The following is a 7,841-nucleotide window of genomic DNA, read 5'->3' as shown; positions in this document are numbered from 1 at the left end:
CTCGACGGACGACGGAAAGGGCCTCGCGGGCCCTACAGATGGTCTGATACAGCGCCTGCTACTCATTCAGGAAGCCAGGATCATAGGGCCACATGTCCATGACGGCATTGTTATTCGCTTGTTCGCCAGTGATTCATCCTTCTGCGAGCTGGCGCTCATTGAGGAGACGGAGGTTGCAACATAGATCCTCCTGCGCTAGTAGCTCTTCCGCCATTAGGGCGTCGAAGTGCGTCTGCACCTGCTCTATGTTGAACACGGCATGAACCGGCTTGGGCGGTGGCGTCGTCTCCTGGTCGGAAGCCACGTCAAATGTCTGATTGTCGTCGCTCACCTCGGCGAGCTTGCTCACGAGCCAGCATGTCCGGCTACTGGACCGGACCACTGCCAAGCTCGAGTCTGACCGCCCTGGCCCACCCAGACCGCCTCCCTCGCCCGCGCACACTTTCCACCCTAAATGGTCAGCAATGCTAGTTCTGCTTCCCAGTGCAGGCGATTGCTCCGTGTTCAAATGACACAAGTGTCATCTGTCTATCCGTCTACCGCCCACATTAATGTTATGTAGTTGCCGAGGTGGCTACTCCGACGCCACCTGTTCATCCCTCTGCCGCCCACCATTGCTATATAAACTGCTGCACTGGCCATAGCCGCAGTGTGCATGTAAGTTTTGTCTGAAGTAAAAGTATCTCTACTTTGACCAATCTTATCAAAAAAAGTATCAACATTCACAAAATCAACTGACTAGAAAGAAATCTAACATGCGAAGTAAAAAGGAACAAAGGGAGTACGAAAAGTTTGAGCAGCTTTTTAGCGTTCCTGTACATGGCAATGAAACATACAGGCATGGCAATTCATAGAGAACACTCAAAACAATCGATTATTATGCATCTCAATGATTCACATGTCAGAGCCAATATTTACTGCGCAACTAAAGAATAAAGAAAAATTGATCGATGCTGCTGAAAGCAAAGGGCGTCCTGTTCGAAAATATCAAAAGCATGTCTTCTTGCTAACAACAATGAGCAAAATTTGACAAGGTTGTCCCATTCCAAAATGTCAAATGCGTGTTGTTTTGCGTACATCAGTGAGAAAACTTTGACAAGGTTTTCCCATTCCAAAATAGCAAATGTCTATGATTGTTGAATGGGCAGGGTTTGCCATCAGTTTAGACATTGAGATGGCTCCTCGTGCTAAATAAATCAGCTGTTCTTTTTGTGAAATTCCACCAAAATCAACAAAATTCACGCGTAGCTTGTATGATTTCGCCTTTATATGTTGCAACGCCTTGAACATATCGGCACCTCCTTTCTTGTGGTGGAAATGAATGATTCGAGAATATTCGATGTATTCGAGAACATTTTATGCAGTTACCATTGAAATGAAGCTGAGCACCCCTGTTTGCATAAAAACAAAAGAAGTAATTATAAAGCAAACTGTACTATGAATTGACAGTTTAAACTAGCAACCTACATGATCCATGCAGAGCACACATTTAAAAAAGTGGAACTCATCGGAAAGAATCCTAAAACAACATTGTATTGGCCATCATAGCAACAAAGATGGAGATCTGTGAGTCCTTCTGAGTTGTGGGCAATAATGTAACCATTCTTCAAATACTCCCTTCTGATAAGAAGAGAGGCTTGTCTTCTTCATCCTGGCATAATCGGAACTAGGCACTTCACGTACTCCATATTCTTCTTTAGAGGAGGATGATCATGTTGTGCAGAGACAAGAGGACAACCAAATGTTAGCATCCTTGTTTGCTCGAAAAAAAAGGAAAGGAAATATTTAAAACAACACAGATGAAGCACTTCATGACAGTAGCTAAATAGTAGCACAACACCAATAGAGATGACAAAGCTCAATAATATAGATGAAATCCGTGGGCCGGTACCAACCTTTGTCAGGAGGCTTATTGTGTAGAGCATACAGATGAAGCACTTCTCAGGAACCATCTATTGTTATCTACTTTGGTTGCCATGCTTACTATATATACTCCTCGATTAATTTAATGTTTCCAACATCTTCTTGTGCAGTTCCACTAAAATATATGGTATCTTCAAAGTAGATCCATGTTCGCAAGATTAGAGATAATTACAAAGGAGTATTACATTAAGAGTGGACCAAATCAGTGGCAAAACAATTGCTCGTTCCAGCCATAGTAATAAATTAAGATGCAAAACTATATCATTACTTGTCACACCTAGTGTTTTGTAGCATGTTATTTGCATTAATAAAGCATGAAAATTTGGACCAACAAAAACTTTTGCATTATTTGGCTTTTTATTTGAATTGGACTTTGTGTATGGTTTCATGTGCTCATGAAAGCCATATTATAGCTCCACCTTCTTTACTTAATCTCCTTGCTCCAAACTTTTGCCCAATGATCATGCCATGTGTGTAGTACAGTATAGAATTTTCTTACAAAAATAGTTTGGCCAAAAAGTATTTTCTAAATTTAGTTTTCCGAAAACCCCTGAATTGAGGTTTGCACTACAAGTACTTGATTTGGGGCATGCAAAATCTTTCAAAGGGTATGGTTGATTCCTATTAGGTATAGGACTCCCATAAACCACAAAAATATAATTTTAAAAGTTATTTTCTTATTTTACTTCAAGGATTTTTCTTTAGGCCAGAAATGGTCTTTAATAGGTTAAAATTATTTTAATGTTTTAAATTTTTTGAGAAAATTTAGGGAAGCTCTATGGACCTATATTGTCCATATATAAGAGTTTCAACACATGGTCATGTTTAAAAAATTGGTCAAATCCTACAAAACCCCCTTCTGGATATTTCAAGCTTTTGAAATATTTACAAAGGGAATATTCTCTAAAAATTCCAAGAAAATTCTATGAAGTCACACATGCCTAATGTGATGATCTTGCAAAGTTTCATACCTATCCAAATAGTTTTGGTTCACAGAAGTGCCCCAAAAACCTCTTTGTCCAGATCTTAGTTTAAACAACTTTACAGTGCCAACATTTTTCATTTGACTGCCAACTTTTCCATTTGACCCCAAAATTTTGTGGACATGCTCACAACCCCAAATTATGACACTACACCAAGTGGTGCATCAAGGGGAATTGTTTTGCACGACTAGATCTTGGAAAAGCCATTTATGTTTGATTTCTAGGGTTTACAAAAGTTCCATTGGCAACTTTACCCAAATGGACTCAAACTTGGTGGAACACCATATTTATTCATGCCATTTGACCATGGCATGTCTCATGCAAATAGGAATTCATCTACTTGCCAAAACCAACATCAAACACCTCCAGCCAAAAACATCACTTTGACCTCTTCCACTAATCTCCATGGGCTCAAAATTTATCACAACCCCTCCTAGTCCTCATCTACATCAAGTAACTCTCCCCTGGCCATTGCTCAACGATTGAGGGGTAAAACACCCCCATGTACCTCCCTGGAGAATAACTCCTCTCTCTTCCTCACCTCCCTCCTCACTCAAGTGGCTCTCCAGAGCATCCAAAGCTCCTCCCCACACTCTTTACCCCCCCTAGAGCTACCAGACACACTTGACCACGCCCACTTTGGAAAAAAAATGGCAATGCCGGCCACACACGCGCTCTGGAGCGCGCTACGGTGCGTTCCCGCACTGCAGTCACCCCTTGCCAACCACCTCCAGCCACCTCGGGCCTCCCCAGCGCGCCTGACAACGCGCCTCGGCATCCACAGCACAACAACTGGTCGGCCCCCTCCTCCTTCTCCCTCTTCCTACCCTGCTCGCACGCGCACCGGCCACCCGAGAGCTCCAATGGACGAGTGATATGTCTCCAACGTATCTATATTTTTTTCATTCTTCCATACTATTATATTATCTGTTTTGGATGTTTAATGGGCTTTAATATGCTCTTTTATATTATTTTTGGGACTAACCTTTTAACCAGAGGTCCACTGCCAGTTTCTATTTTTTTGCCTATTTTAGAGTTTTGCAGAAAAAGAATACCAAATAGAGTCCAAACGGAATGAAACCTTCGCGATGATCTTTCTTGGAGCGAAAGCAGACTGGAAGACTTGGAGTTGAAGTCAGAAACGCCACGAGGCCTCCACGAGGCAAGAGGGCACGCCCCCACCCTCGTGTTCCCCTCGTAACTCCACCGACGTACTTCGTTCACCTATATATACTCTTATACCCTAGAAACATCAGGGGGGGCCACGAAACCACTTTTCCACCACCACAACCTTCTGTACCCGTGAGATCCCATCTTGGGGCCTTTTTCGGTGATCTGCCGGAGGGGGAATCGATCACGGAGGGCTTCTACATCAACACCATTGCCTCTCCGATGAAGCGTGAGTATTTTACCGAGATCCAATGAATTGTGGATTTATGAACAATATTATCTATGAATATTATTTGGTTCTTCTCTGAATTCTTATATGCATGATTTGATATCTTTGTAGGTCTCTTCAAATTATTGGTTTGGTTTGGCCTACTATATTTATCTTTCTTGCAATGGGAGAAGTGCTTAGCTTTGGGTTCAATCTTGCAATGTCCTTTCGCAGTGACAGTAGGGGCAGCAAGGCACATATTTTATTGTTTCCATCTAGGATAAAAAGATGGGATTTATATCATATTCCTTGAGTTTATCCCTCTACATCATGTCATCTTGCTTAATGCGTTACTCCGTTCTTATGAACTTAATACTCTAGATGCATGCTGGATAGCGGTCGATGTGTGGACTAATATTAGTAGATGCAGAATCATTTCGGTCAACTTGGCACGGACGTGATGCCTATATTCATGATCATTGCCTTAGATATCTTCATAACAATGCTGTTTTCTATCAATTGCTCGACAGTAATTTGTTCACCCACCGTAATACATGCTATCTTGAGAGAAGCCAAAAGTGAAACCTATGACCCCCGGGTCTCTTTCCTAATATATTACATCTCTTTTCCATTATATCGTGTCTCGTTTACTATTTTGCAATCTTTACTTTCCAATATATACAACAAAAATACCAAAAATATTTACTTTACTATCTTTATTAGATCTCACTTTTGCGAGTGACCGTGAAGGGATTGACGACCCTTTTATTACGTTGGTTGCAAGGTTCTTGATTGTTTGTGCAGGTACTAGGTGACTTGTGCGTCGTCTCCTACTAGATTGATACCTTGGTTCTCAAAACTGTTGGAAATACTTAAGCTACTTTGCTGCATCACCCTTTCCTCTTCGAGGGAAAAAACCAACGCAAGCTCAAGAGGTAGCAACAAGGATTTCTGGCGCCGTTGCCAGGGAGATCTTCATCAAGTCAAGCCATACCGTGTACCCATCATAAACTCTTCTCCCTTGTATTACATTATTTTCCATTCGCCTCTCGTTTTCCTCTCCCCGACTTTTAAACGATTTTCAAAATCCTTTGCCTTTTCTTTGCCCCTGTTCCGTTCGTCTCTTTTTGCTTGCCTCTTGTGTGCTCGTTTGTTAGTGCGGTTTGTTGCCATCATGTCTGAAACTGGGAGGTTATCATTGAAAAAGATAGTAGTAATGATGGGGGAAACTTTGATGCTTTTGATAATCATCATGAAGAACCTACTATTTTACACACTAAAAAGTTCTGGATTGGTAGTGGTAATATTATTGGAAAAGGAGTTATTCAAGATTTATTTACTTGTGCCGGTGCTTTGCCCACTATGGGTGGGTCTATTCTTCATAGAACTAGAAGTATTGCGGATGCTATATCTTTGCTTGTAGTTGAACTTGAAATACAATTTATCCACATGCATCCTTTCATACAAAGGATTTTTCTAGAATTTTTCAATATTGAGCATTCTTCTGTTAAGCGAGCGGCTACCATCTTTCTAGCACATGAGTTCAGATTTACAATGAAAGAGGGCAATGGAATTTTTGTGCATTATAGGGTGGATGCTGGCCGTTCTCCCATAGAAGCATTTCTTTTTAATCAAGAAGACATAATGTGTTTACGATCTTTAGATCATGTTGCTTATAATAAAACCTTAGAAAAAGGTTCCTACCCGTGTTCAAGTTGATTGGATTTATGAACTTAATGATAATTTTGATATTCAAAACAATGGGTTAGGTTTTCCTCTTGAACAAAGGCTCATGAGTTTTTGCCAAAAGAACGCTTATAATGATGAATTGGTTGTGCAATATGAGGGGCCAAAGGAGGAACCAATTCCTCCCGAGCTTAATCTTGGGCACTTTTGTCCCATTAAATTTAGCACTTTTGATTACTTTTACTTGCCACAAATAAAACTTCCTGCTGAACATAGGGGTATGAGATGAGTTGTTGTGATTTGCCCTAGCATTATTATAGCAATACCTAGATTTATTCGTGTTTTTATGCCTAGCTAGGGGCATTAAACGATAGCGCTTGTTGGGAGGAAACCCAATTTTATTTTTGTTCTTTGATTTTTGCTCCTGTTTAGTAATAAATAATTCATCTAGCTTCTGTTTAGATGTGGTTTTATGTCTTAATTAGTGTTTGAGCCAAGTAGAACCTTGGGAAGACTTGGGTGAAGTCTTTGCGATCTTGCTGTAAAAAACAGAAACTTTTGCACTCACGAGAATAGCTGTCATTTTTAACTGGAGAGTGATTTTCGGTTGATTCATTTTGTGGATGATTAATAGACAAATTCCTCACGTTCACCAAGTTATTTCAGAATTTTTCGAGTTACAGAAGTATTCAAAAGTTACATATTGCTACAGACTGTTTTGTTTTTGACAGATTCTGTTTTTCGTGTGTTGGTTGCTTATTTTGATGAATCTATGAGTAGTATCGGCGGGGTATGAACCATAGATAAGTTGGAATACAGTAGGTTTAACACAAATATAAATAAAGAATGATTTCATTACATTACCTTAAAGTGGTGGTTTATTTTCTTATACTAACGGACCTCATGAGATTTTCTGTTGAAGTTTTGTGTTGTGAAGTTTTCAAGTTTTTGGGTAAAGATTTGATGGATTTTGGAATAAGGAGTGGAAAAAGCCTAAGCTTGGGGATGCCCAAGGCACCCCAAGGTAAAATTCGAGGACAACCAAAAGCCTAAGCTTGGGGATGCCCCGGAAGGCATCCCCTCTTTCGTCTTCGTCTATCGGTAACTTTAGTTGAGGCTATATTTTTATTCACCACATGATATGTGTTTTGCTTGGAGCGTCTTGTGTGATTCGAGTCTTTGCTTTTTAGTTTACCACAATCATACTTTCTGTACACACCTTTTCGGAGAGACACACATGAATCGGAATTTATTAGAATACTCTATGTGCTTCACTTATATCTTTTGAGCTGGACAATATTGCTCTAGTGCTTCACTTATATGTTTTTAGATCACAGTGGTGGTTTCAATTTATAGAAATTATTGATCTATCACGCTTCACTTATATTATTTTGAGAGTCTTTAGAACAGCATGGTAATTTTCTTTGGTTATAAAATTAGTCCTGATATGATAGGCATCCAAGATGGGTATAATAAAAACTTTCATATAAAGTGCATTGAATACTATGAGAAGTTTGATTCTTTATGATAGTTTTGAGATATGAAGATGGTGATATTAGAGTCATGCTAGTTGGGTAATTGTGAATTTGAGAGATACTTGTGTTAAAGTTTGTGATTCCCGTAGCATGCAGGTATGGTGAACCGTTATGTGATGAAGTTGGAGCATGATTTGTTTATTGATTGTCTTCCTTATGAGTGGCGGTCGGGGACGAGCGATGGTCTTTTCCTACCAATCTAACCCCCTAGGAGCATGCGCGTAGTACTTTGTTTTGATAACTAATAAAATTTTGCAATAAGTATGTGAGTTCTTGATGACTAATGTTGAGTCCATGGATTATACACACTCTCACCCTTCCACCATTGCTAGCCTC

Source organism: Triticum dicoccoides, chromosome 4B, assembly GCF_002162155.2.
Source record: "Triticum dicoccoides isolate Atlit2015 ecotype Zavitan chromosome 4B, WEW_v2.0, whole genome shotgun sequence".
Taxonomy (NCBI): Eukaryota; Viridiplantae; Streptophyta; class Magnoliopsida; order Poales; family Poaceae; genus Triticum; species Triticum dicoccoides.
This window is presented reverse-complemented; position numbering follows the sequence as displayed.